General features: G+C 42.2%; 1 protein-coding gene across 1 annotated transcript in view; it reads right to left on the bottom strand.

The window, feature by feature from the left end:
* The window catches only part of LSAMP (limbic system associated membrane protein), a gene marked incomplete at its 5' end in the record, with an annotated part of 434,032 nt that overhangs the window by 86,853 nt on the left and 334,418 nt on the right, over nucleotides 1-12,761 (bottom strand). The window lies entirely within an intron of this gene.

Genomic DNA, 12,761 nt, shown 5'->3' with positions numbered 1-12,761 from the left:
AATATGCTTATTCTGCTGTTCCTGCATTTTGTTTTAGCTGAGAGAGGGATTGCTAATTTTTAAATGAGTGTTCTAATGACTAGTATAATGCTGCTCTGCCAATATTTCAACTATTTGATGTGGAAGAACCTTTCTGCAGGGGGTATTGGTCTCTCAGTGAATTTGCCCAATTTGCTCTGTACTCTCAGTCCTATCAGGCTATCAGTGACTATTAGCCATAAGGGCTGTGTTCTGCCTCCATGATCAGAAGCAGTAATGGTTCTAAGTACCAGTTAATGGAAACCGCAGTGGTGGGGCGGGTTCTTGTGCTCAGGTCCTGCTAGCCAGTTTTCCACAAGCATCTTTGTTGTGACTGGCAAAAAGTATGCATTACTGCATATTTTCAGGATACCCACAGCTATTAGTACAGGTGGTGGCTGACTTCAAAAGGTCCTGATATGAGTTCAGTGGTGTCATTCACAGAAGGTGGTGAAGGAAAGCATGTGTTCATAAAATATCATTAAAATATAATTAATATGAACAAACGAGAGAAATGAATTTTGGGATGTATGTGTGCTTACAAAAACAACAAATATTGCCTGGAATGATATGAAGGACCAGAATCACACAGCAGGTAAATCCACCCCAGGTATGTTTTTCCTAAAGTGTTTTTTTTTTAAATCCATCAAACTTAGTTGATTAATGCAGATGAAGGATGGAATCGGCCTAAGGAAGAATGCAAGGAGAAGTGACACTGATGAGAAATAGATGGATTCGGCCAACCCTAATGGAAGGGTATTATTCCATAGGGGTAGGAGGTGATAAAAAAAAACTCTGTTAGAAGGCTTTATTAGAAATAGGGGGGGCAGTCTCTCACTTTTTTCAAAACATGAGGAAAGCTCAGACTGTTGGTCTGGATTACCAAAATCCATCAAATAGGTCACAGGGCACTTCAAGACTGTCACTATTTTGGGGCGGCAGACAATCACATACTGGCAAAATTCAGGTTGCTCAGTTGAAGTCATTTTGGAGCTCTTGTGCCTCCCCAAAAGACTGGACTCCTTGCAATAAGGAAAGTCACGGGGAAAAGTGTGGGATGACCATTAATTTTTCTGTAATATCTCCCCACAAAAAAATCAAGGTGATTGCTCATTACAGTAAATACCAAATCTAGCCATCTAGCCTCCCTGCAGACAAATCAGGAAGAATGCTCAATAAACAGGTAATCTGGAAACACCAACAATTTCATCCAGGAAGAAACGAGAATGTTTTCAGAGTTTGCATGTGTTACATGAATGAACATTCATGATATAAATCCATAATATTTTAAAGTCTTGATCAAGTCAGGTATGGGCAATTAATGTGTGCATGATTAAGCACAATAAATAATGTGCTGCCACATCAGCCACTATAATACCCATGTGTAAAAACTATGGCAGTTCAACAAATGGACCCTCAAAATTATAAGACAACCAGAAAATGTGGGGAAGATTTACAGGGATCAGCAAACTTTTTTAGCAGGGGGCCAGTCCACTGTCCTTCAGACCTTCTGGGGGGCCAGACTATAATGGGGGGGGGTGAACAAATTCCTTTGCCCCACAAATAACCCAGAGATGCATTTTAAATAAAAAAACACATTCTACTCATGTCAAAACACCAGGCAGCCCCAACAGATAACCCAGAGATGCATTCTACTCATGTAAAAACATGCTGATTCCCGGACCGTCCGCGGACTGGATTTAGAAGGCGATTGGGCCGGATCTGTCCCCTGGGCCTTAGTTTGCCTACCCATGATTTATAGTATTCCCTTGTTTCAGATCAGCAGAGGTCAGAAAGTAGGTTTCCCTCTAGGTGAATTCAAAGCAGCATGGGGTGGGGGGAGGCTATTTAAAAAGAATTGTGGCAGCCTTGTGCCACCCTCCCACATCAAGTGGTGCAAACTATGTCACATAGTTTGGGTTGGATCCAGGCTAAGTTAATTTAACTTAGTTCCCATTGAAATCTAGGTCCTTTGACTTAGTTGTAACTAATTTTTCACATCCATTTCAGTGGGATCTACATTCAACTGACCGAGCCTGAATCCAAACCATTGGTACCATAGTTGGGAGCAGACGACTTTTGTAGGCATGCGCTCAAAAGAAATGCACCAGGTAGAAGGTTCTGGTAAAAGCAAGTCAAAGTGGTGAAAAGGCCAGTTGACAGTACATGTACTCTTCACTTGATGACAGAAGCATCAATAGGTGGGTTGCCTGAGTGAACAGGCCATTGTGGACCAAAACACCACAAACAGGACTTTCATATCTTTACAAACACAGTACTTTTCAGTATAATTGGTTTACCCATTCATCTGGACATGACGAAACAATGAGTAGTCAAGTGAAATGCATGCATGTGTAAAAAGCCCCTAAATGTGAAGAATGCACAGAAACCATATTAAGGAACCAACAGAATCCATACAGAGAAGACAGCAAGAAGGTGACTAGATTTACAGCCACTGTGCCCCTTTGGAATTAATGTTGGCAAGATATATTTTTGAGCTGCATTCCTTTGTGGAACAGAGTTTTTACCAGCAAGTGACAACTCCACATGCAGTTCCTTTGTCACTGGAACACATTTCCTTGTTTGTTTTAGCTGAAGCCATGACTAGTAACACACAGGAATGTTGATTTATTCAGGCCCAAGAGTGTGACGTTTGCCACTTATTACAGCCTAGATACGATGCTAGATTAGTGATGGAACATGGGCAAGTGAATGCATACCTTTAATACCTTTATTTCACTGTAGGCACCCACTCACTATGACAGCTAAGCATCTTTTTATGCCCCTTCAAATGTATCAGGAGCACTGCTGGAGTTGCTGAGTGAGCGAATAAAGTTCCAAAGAGCTTATAGCTTCCTAATGTTCCTAATGCCATATGGGAATGTATCTGCATATGGCCCGCCCAGTCACAAGGAGGCGGAGCTGCCGGAATCAGCAGAGATTAGGAAACAATCCCCCAGGAGCTAAAGATTCAGTGCTGCCATTTAAAAAGGGGAGGCTGAGAGGCATCTTAAAGGAAAGCTGCATAATACAGCCATCATTATCAAGAACAAGGGGAAAGGAGCGTGAGAGGAGCTGGAGCGTGATCTTGTGGGAGGAAAAAAAAATGAAAGAAAAAGGAAGAGGGGAATTTGATGAATAAAATATTAGATCATCCATTTTTTATGCCAGAGCATGGAACGCTCTGGCCTGCTGTTTCCTTTTGGTTTAACATGTTAACTGGTGCGGTTCCCCTGTGAGATCCCCACTGCTTGGAATAATTGTGCCAGGCACTTCATTGCATGTGGGGAGTTTGTTGGCTAGGTAAAGTGAATGAAGAGAAGAGGGCACAGGAAAAATAACCCCCTCCCACATCCCTGAAAGGCAGAGTTGTCAGCAAGAGACCAAACAAAAGTTTGACAAAGCAGACAGAGAAGGTGACTCCAGAGTGAAGAGATTCAGTAGCAGCTGGGAAGGGACTATGGGGCAGTGAGAAGCTCCAGGGAGAGTAGGCTTCTTGATAATGAGGCTTTACACACATACAAACACATCTGGAACTTGGCCACAGGTGAGCCACATCTCTCATATTTTCTACCTGTTCCTATTTGCTAAGGACAATCTCTGTTTTCTCAACTAAATCGCTGCACTTAACTTGCCTCTATGTTTGTTGTTGTGGAGGGATGGCTTGTTCAAGTTGCTAGTAAGAATGGTTAGAGTCAACTTTTGTCAAGGTTCATATCCCTTCCCAGGAAAATAACAGCATAATGCTATAAGTGTTAACAAAAAATGACTGGAATTCATTCTCAGATAAATATGCATAGGGTTATAGCTGAAGACTGTGTGGAAGAATGGATAAAATTTGGCTCAGTTTCCCATTGGGGACGAGACTTGGGTCTAAACATTCTAGCACTCTGAATGGGAAAATGATGCTTTGCGCAAGATTTTTCCTGCCAAGGATACAAGTTCCAGTCCAGTTCCATTTGGGGACTGGGAATGCCAAAGCTGAGATTTCTGTCTTCCCTCACCCCAAAGTATATCTATATTTTATGGGGGTGGGGTGGGGGTGTGTGGAAAGGCTTGCAGGGCAGATAGAGGTAGAAGCTCTCCAAGTATTTGCATACAGTACTGGTAGCAGCTCAACCCTTTTGGGATGAACAAAGGAATTTTCATCATTATGTGTTAGTAAAGGCATATGCATCAATGCAGAACACCTGCTGCAGATGCAGAGGTATATTTTAAATTGTTGTTCACATACAGAAGTAAAATTATATATTTTAAGTATGTGATTCGGTCAAAGAACCACCAATCAATGTGTGTTTATAGACCGGTCTATTGCAGAATAATGAATACAGCATACAGTTCAGGTAGTGAAGAGCCTTCAAGATAGGCGGGGCTTGTAGAATAATCTATGTGAGCAGGGGTGATACAAAGATGCCTGTCTTTTTATCTATGGAATGTCGGAAGGCATGATATCCACAGTCCATGGGAAGAGCTGCATCAGACTGTGCACTTAACCACAGAGCTGCAAGCTGGACCCCATTATCTATACCTACTGTTATTTATCTACTTCAGGCCTTTGCTGCAGCTCCTTGGAAACGATTTCACGCTTCCTCTTTTATTGTCAGTTGATTGGATACTTAAGTACCTGCTTCTCTTCATTTTAGATACCCACTATATCTCTGAGCTGGCTTTTATTTCGTCTTCCTCTCTCCCCTTCTCTGACATTCCTCCAGTGCCCATTATTGTGGTATCTAAGCCTAGACTGACACATGACATTCCACGTAAAATGTCTTCCCCTGTCTTCGTGTTCTGATAAGAAAGACAACTCTGTAAATCCTGAGTGACAGGTCAATGCAATATATATGTATTTGCAAATAGGAATATTTTAGTCTTCCTCAAACAGAATGGCTGCCCATGGCTAAATGAAACCAGGGCAGGCAACATACAAACTTTCCCCTTCTCTTTTCTGTGTCTCCCATTGTCTGAATGGCAACGCTTGCTAATGATGCGCCCCAGTTGTGACCTGCAACTTAATAATCTATTATATGCTGGATCAGAGACTGCCAATCATGCCACATGGCACACAGGTTTGCAGAAGAGCTCATTTCTTATTTAAGATGGTTAAAGACTACATTTTCATCAAGTGGTCTCTATTATGACAGATACAGCCAGATTTTTTATACACATTCAAAAGTTTACTGCAGCAAAACAGTGGCAAGGGAAGCAAAGTATGTCGCAGCATGGAAGACTTTGTTTAACCCTGTACAGCACTGCTAACGCCTCCCTGTTTGACAGTGATCCGCTAATCCCTACCCTTTCAAAGTGGCTTTCCACTCAATTACATCAGCAACCCATTTTGATTTTTTCTGTCAATCAGTCAATCCCTTTTTAACCCCATTTTACTATAAGCCAAAGGAAGCTTACAAAACATAAAATCATTGAAACACATACAGCACTAGCCATGAAATTATACAAGACCATATTAAAACCGCAAAGCCTTGCAGTATAGTGAGCTCAGACAGAGGTGGGTCTCACCCAGGGAGGAATTATATAAGGGTGGAGAGTGGAATGAAATACAGTGACACTTGATTAACTCATGAGCATCACATGGATATATTATCAGCCACTTCAAAGTAACTGAGCCCATTGCTGTCCATCCAGACTGGCAAAGGAGTACATCTCTTGAATCTCAGGCAGATATTTCCCCCCAAAACCTGTTCTGCAAAAACCTTAGCTGAACATTTTCGGTGATGGAGCTATAATCACTCCCTTTCTCCATAACTAGATCCAGCAAAGAATCAAATTCTGTTAATCAGAATTAAATTTATTTATTTAACTGGATGGATATCTTAAGTACAATCCTCTGCCTAAATCATATGTGAAGGAAAGTTAACCTATAGGGCTAGGTGAGCTCACCAGATTGACCTGTAAAAGGGCTTAGTTCTCCCTGGGGAAAAAAAGCTGATAAACTACTTCTCAAAGCATTTGGGGGCTTGGGCCTTCTTTCCTGCCACTCTTCAACCCCAAACACCTCCTGCATTGTCACCCTTCTAAGGATGAGTTTGCTGGCAGGAGCAAAGAGGAAAGAGCAGGGAAATGACTTTTCTTTCTCCTTTCTTCTCTGTCACCCTGATGCACTCCACAGCACATCAGGGCATCCAGAGCAGCAACTCTTGGGAGTTGTAGTCTTTTCCAAGGGACACTGATGAGAAGAAAGAAAACCCTTCCTCCCTATTTTGGAGATGGGTTAGGGTGCTTGTCCAGCCTGGATATTGATGTAAGCAGGTTTATGGCCCTTTCTCAGAATTTTGATAGGTGAAAATCCCCCTGTGGGAGCTTTTCTTGAGGCTGGTATATTCAGGCTCTTCAGAAGTCACCACAGTTAGCAGGTCCTGAAGCACAGACGCGATGTTCCTTTAAAATCAGAATGCCAGTGCCTGCGCTCATATCAGGAACCAACGCAGTGCCTAGTAGATAACCAACTTAATGATAATTATATGGTTGCCATTAATGACATTTTAATAAGCTCTTCATATGCAACTGATTTAGCAAAGCAAACTTATGGGCAAGCTGTGAGGCACTCAAGCATGTGCATCAACAAATTGGATTCTCTCACAAAAAGGGGTCTCCGGAGGTCAGGGCAGGATTCCTGATAGTAGTGACTGTCTGAAGTTGTAGCACACACTCCTCCTCTTATTTTTGCAGTGAAAACAGGCAGCAATGCAGCATTAACAAGTGATACCATGGTACCAGGAGATATCTGACAGTTGCAAAAGGGACAATAGTATGTGGGGGGAGGGGGGAGGGGCTGTATATTTTTATGTCACGGAAAATATTTTGGTTTCAAATTAATATTAGGTGACAAATGCTTTATGAAAGTAAAAATTTAACAGAAGACATAAAGAGAACCTGAGAATGAATAGCTAATATTCACCAGAACCTAAGGAGGTTAGGCAAACAGGTTAGGAATGCAGCCAGGATCATCTACTGCATTGCTCCATGTCTGAAAATCCTTTTTTTAATTAATATTTTTTGATATACAAGTTTAGGGGAAAAAATTGTTTCTCTCCCCCCCCCCCCCCCAACACTGACATCCTAGGAAGTTGTAGACGCAAGGGCAGGGGTCAAGTAATAAAAGTCTGAAGAATTTGCAACTCAAGAAAGCAAGCAAATAAATTTGAGAATTTAGAAGAGGTTGCTGGATCAGGCTAATGGCCACCCATATATTACCGCATCTTGTTCTCGCAGCGGCCAACCAGATGCCTATGAGAAGCCCACAAACAGGACCTGAGCACAGCATCACTCTCCACACTTGTGACCCCAGCAACTGGCATTCAAAGGCATGCTATCTCCAGCAATGGAGGTGGAACATAGCCATCATGGTTAGTAATCATTGAATTTGAAACCATCGCTGGTCTGAATGGCTCATGCCAAGTCCACAATAGCAATTGACTCAAGATTTGAAAGGGATGGCTGCCCTAAACCACAGAGAAGCCAAAACTAAGACGCTGCATTATAAAAATAAAAAAAATCTGGATGAAATGGATATCCATTTGTATTAAACCATAAAAACATCTAGATCATTTTTTTTTGCCATTAACAAGATATTACTAACACATTTGGAGAATATTTTTTCTATGCCATCCAGAGCTGAATAATTAGATTGTAAAACGCTCGAGGGGCAGGAACCTGTCCTTGCTTAAGAAACTCTACACAACACAGTAGAGATGGATGGTGCTATAGAAATAATAAAACATTATACTTCTGTGTAGCTATTTTAAAACAGATTTTCTTGAAGATATGTCTACCTGTTGCTACAATCAGCCTAACCATGGTCCTTAACTGAAGAAAGCCTAGGACCCCGGTACTTTCAAGGGCCAATAACACATTTTTACACCCATCCACATACCCCAGGGCCCTTTGTTGAATTTGGTCCACTTCATGGGTGGGAGAAGCAGTGTTCTGCCTCAGTTATTATTGTTGTGCCAAATATTTATCCTGTATCCCCCCACCCCAATGTTCTTCATAAGTTTATAAGAAAAGAAATTGCATTTGCACTCTGCAGCCTTCCTGGGTGCCTTCACTTCCTGTTGACCCAATGATGTCTTTCCTCGACTGAGCTTTCTGGTAAGTGCAAAGGGCCTTCTATATAGCTGGTTGCTGGTTGCTGTTGTTTTAAAGTTAAGTCCTTTTAATTGCTGTTTTATGGGAAATCCCTGCTTTTACTTTTAAAGAAAAATATTTGAACCAAAGTCTTTTAAAGTAAAAGCAAGACTTTAATTAAAAACAAAGTAAGTGAGCACACTGATCTCAGGTGCTCGCTCCTCCTAGCTTCCCACATTTCAATTAAAACCCAGGGGAAGACTTCATGAGGTAACTTCTCCCATGGGCCTTTTTTAGTTCCGGAAGTACCATTAGCTCGGAAAGCATTGGAGAAATGTTTAATGCAGATAACAACATACACATACAAAATAAAAAAAAATCCTTCTAGTATCACCTTAGAGACCAACTAAGTTTGTTATTGGTATGAGCTTTCATGTGCATGCACACTTCTTCACATACGTGCATGCACACTTCTTCACATACCACATGCACACGATAGCTCATACCAGTAACAAACTTAGCTGGTCTCTAAGGTGCTACTGGAAGGATTTTTTTTATTTTGTTTCAACTATGGCAGACCAACATGGCTACCTACCTGTAACACACACATACAACACTTATAGCTACTTTACAGCAATAAATTAATATTGGTCCTGCACCCATCAGAAGTATAAAGAGAGAAACATGCAAAGTCTATTTCACTGGTGAAAACAAAATAGTTTTAGAAACTGGAGGACAGATTTTGACACAGCAGTAGTCAGAAAATATTAAAACAATGTATAATCCAAAATACCTAAAATATTAATCTAGTAATATTCAGAAGGACGAGTTGTACCCACACACTAAAAAATGAACATCACCATAGAAGATAACTGAATTACCAAAGGCCTGAGTAAACAAGGTGAATGTTCTTGCCAGGGTGCCTGGTGCCTAGGGACTGAGAAGGATAGTTCCAGTTACGTCTCCCTGGGGAGAACATTCCACAGCCTGGGGAGAGGTAAAGCACTACTGGAAATACCCATTCATGTGTGGCCTAAACATGAGCAACTACCATCTGTCCGTCCACTGATCAATCGAAGGCTGCACTCACACAGAACTTCATTCCATTTCCCCAATATTTCCCTCTTTGAGCTTTCACACTGTAAAAGACACTTCTGAAAATCTAGTGGAAGTTTAGCACTCATTCTGTGTTGTTTCGAGAAAAAAAATCCATTTGCAACTGCTTTAACCCAGAAAATCGAGAAAGAAAAGTGATGAAATTTAGGGCAGTGTGCTGCATACACTTCTTTCCTGCCTTTGTCATGGGCAAATTTGGGGGGGGGGGGGGGACAGAAGCATGCATGTATTGAAAGGTTGGGGGAGTGGTGACATTGGATGCATTCAGATTTAGGGACTATTGCACTAGTTTTCCTAACTATAATGCTAGCACTTCTGTTTTTCTAAAGTTCCTTTCACACTGCAGTACAGTACCTATCACATTTTGGAACTGTGTATTTTTCACCAATATACAGCATGTTGCACTGAATCTCATTCACACCAGTGGGTGGGGTGTGGCATTGGACAACATCTCTAGTCCATTTCTTGAAGAAAAATGTTTCTATTGATATTTCAAAAGGATACTAGTTCATTTTCGTTTTTAAGGGGCCACAAGGCTCTTTCTCAATTTTGCATAATACTTGTAAATGTTAATAAAGTTGTGGTCAAGTTATAACCCCAACACGGGCTCTGCCTCTTTCTTGTGGACCACAAAGAAATAAAATAATCTCTCTCTCCCCCTCTCTCCTTTGTAAGGCTGCTGCTGCTGAATTGCTTTTCTTTTTTCTCTCCTATAAAGGAGCTTGGCCCATCCCCTAGTGAACATGCAGATGTTAATTTGGCTTTGTCCAGGACCATTATGCTGTCAGCTCTCAAAGAAAATAGGGCTTGTAAAAACTCTGTAGTCAGACAAAGGCATAGCGAACACTTCAGGACGGTTTGTACTGCAGCCTGCTAATAACCTTTTCGGAACAATGGCAAACACAGAAATCTCCACAGCAGAACATGAGACTTTTCTGCCAACTTCCATCTCCACTTATGCACAACTCTTGTTCACCTCCAGTTCTTTACAGAATGTAATGTAATTCCTCATACAGCTTCCTCTGCATATAAGTGAAGGCAAATAGCATCTGCTCCAACATGACAGTCCTTCGGTTGGCAAAAGCACTATTAGACTAAGAGGGGTATGTGTTTTAATCAATGAAAGGTGATCTCTTAAGTGAAAATTTATTTCTCAGAGATGAACATTTTCCTAGCTGGTTGGCTTTAGGTTAGTGGGTTTCCTTTGACATAGATCAGGCATGCGTAACCCTTTTTCTTTTGAGTTGATTTACAGCAGTGATAGGGACGCGGTGGCGCTGTGGGTAAAAGCCTCAGCGCCTAGGGCTTGCCGATCGAAAGGTCGGCGGTTCGAATCCCCGCAGCGGGGTGCGCTCCCGTTGTTCGGTCCCAGCGCCTGCCAACCTAGCAGTTCGAAAGCACTCCCGGGTGCAAGTAGATAAATGGGGACTGCTTACTAGTGGGAAGGTAAACAGCGTTTCCGTGTGCGGCTCTGGCTCGCCAGAGCAGCGATGTCACGCTGGCCACGTGACCCAGAAGTGTCTCTGGACAGCGCTGGCCCCCGGCCTCTTGAGTGAGATGGGCGCACAACCCTAGAGTCTGTCAAGACTGGCCCGTACGGGCAGGGGTACCTTTACCTTTACCTTTACAGCAGTGATGGCCAAACTTGGCCCTCTAGCTATTTTGGGACTACAATTCCCATCATCCCTGACCACTGGTCCTGTTAGTTAGGGATGGTGGGAGTTGTAGTCCCAAAACTTGGAGGGCCAAGTTTGGCCATCATTGATTAACAGCATTAAATTTATGAATCACTTCTCACGGCCAAAAATAATAATCATAATGATAATTCCTAAAGCAATGTACAACTAAATGAAAATGCAGTAATAAAAACACATAATTAAAAACTATTCATCTAAGTCCTACTCAGAGCTGACCTTTTAAAACTAATAGACCAAACTTAGTCATGTTTATTAATTTCAACGCGTCTACTCTGAGTTGTACCAGCATGGAATACTATTAGATAATCAGAGTAAAAACATTCAAACATTGGATAGTAGTGAACTAAAATTAACTCAAAACAGGCCCATGGAATATAATGAACATTTCTGTTAGGTCCATTGATTCAACACATCTACTCTGAGTAAAGCTTAATTAAATACTACCCATTGATTGCTGCCAAAATCCCGGGTGTGTGTATGTCTTTGCCTGGTGTTGAAACCATTACAAACTTGGTGCCAGGCAGGCCTCCACTGGAAGGGAATTCTATTGATGAAGAAGGCTGCATTCCTTCAGGAGTAGCCTTCTGGTGGCCACATACTGTTTATGGGTGCAGCAAGGGCCAAAGTCTCATTTTTGTGTGTGACTCTCCTTCCCTCCCATCTCTCTCTCCTCTCTTGCCATCCACATGTTATTAAGGGTCACATTACACCAAGGGCTGCAGTTTGTCCACCCCTAACAGTTCAACAAATGCATGGCCTGTAATCCATTAACATCTACTCCCCTGTAGCTGGAAAATTGTTTCACAGTTTTCATTTCTTATTTCCTAACTTCTAAAGGAATTTCTTGAGTGGCCAGTATGAAAATACATTCTTTGATGCATCCATGCTGGCAGAACATGAAATTACATGCTCATTGAAATGAACTTCCAAATCCATATTTTATATGTTAGTTGCCATGTCTGTACAACTATAGGGTGTTAGGAGAAGGGTAGGACCAACCTATGGGGTAGTTTGTTTACCTTTGGTCCCCACCCTGCATTCAGCTCTCACCCATGGCTCCTAGAAGCCATCAGCATGTGACAATGACGACACCCTGGGAAATGACTTTAACTGGCCGACTAAGCCAGATTAGGATAGCCGAAGGCTCTCAAACGCTTGGTAAGTTAAGGATTTCCCCTGCATGTGAAGACAGGCTCTGGCAGATTGAGCAAACAAGAACAATAGTGGGTCCAATGGCCAAGAAGATGGTTTCTGCATGTGTTGTAGAGGGGGCAGATGGGCTCATCAACTTGGGAAAGTAGCCCATCTAGGAGAAGGAAAACTCTGATCCTGAATCTTCACTGCTGTCCATGATATATTTGGGGGAAGAAAAGGCTAAGGAGTAAACCCTACACAATCCAGAGTAGAGTGCCTAATTTGGCTGGATGGCACCCTGTATGCCTCTGTCCAGCAATTTCTGCAGCCAAGGCGGTGCCATATGTATTGCTCTGCTTTCCTTTGGATTATATTGGCGAGGCCGAGAAGGGGGTCTTGCTGTCTGCTAATGCAGCAGTTTGGCTTCACCTCCCAGAGGCACACTCCAGTGTCTCTTCAGACAGATGAATGCAAGCAACAAAAACAACAGGCAAGTTCCAGTGCTGGCCCTTTCAAGTTGACCTGCTTTCCTTGGGAAGGGGAAACTAACAAGATTTGTTACAGGAGGCGTTTGCAAGGACAGGTGTATCAACATGACCATTAAAATGCTATGTCACACAGTAGAAAGTATTTGTTGACATGCCTAGCCATGGAAGCATGGAATTCATTTACCCCAGCTCTTTACAACACTGAAAGCAGTGAATACAGAACATT

Source organism: Podarcis tiliguerta (genome assembly GCF_965153285.1).
Source record: "Podarcis tiliguerta genome assembly, chromosome: 4".
NCBI lineage: Eukaryota > Metazoa > Chordata > Lepidosauria > Squamata > Lacertidae > Podarcis > Podarcis tiliguerta.
Note: the sequence above shows the minus strand (reverse complement) of the source record. Positions and strands in the feature narration are given on the sequence as shown.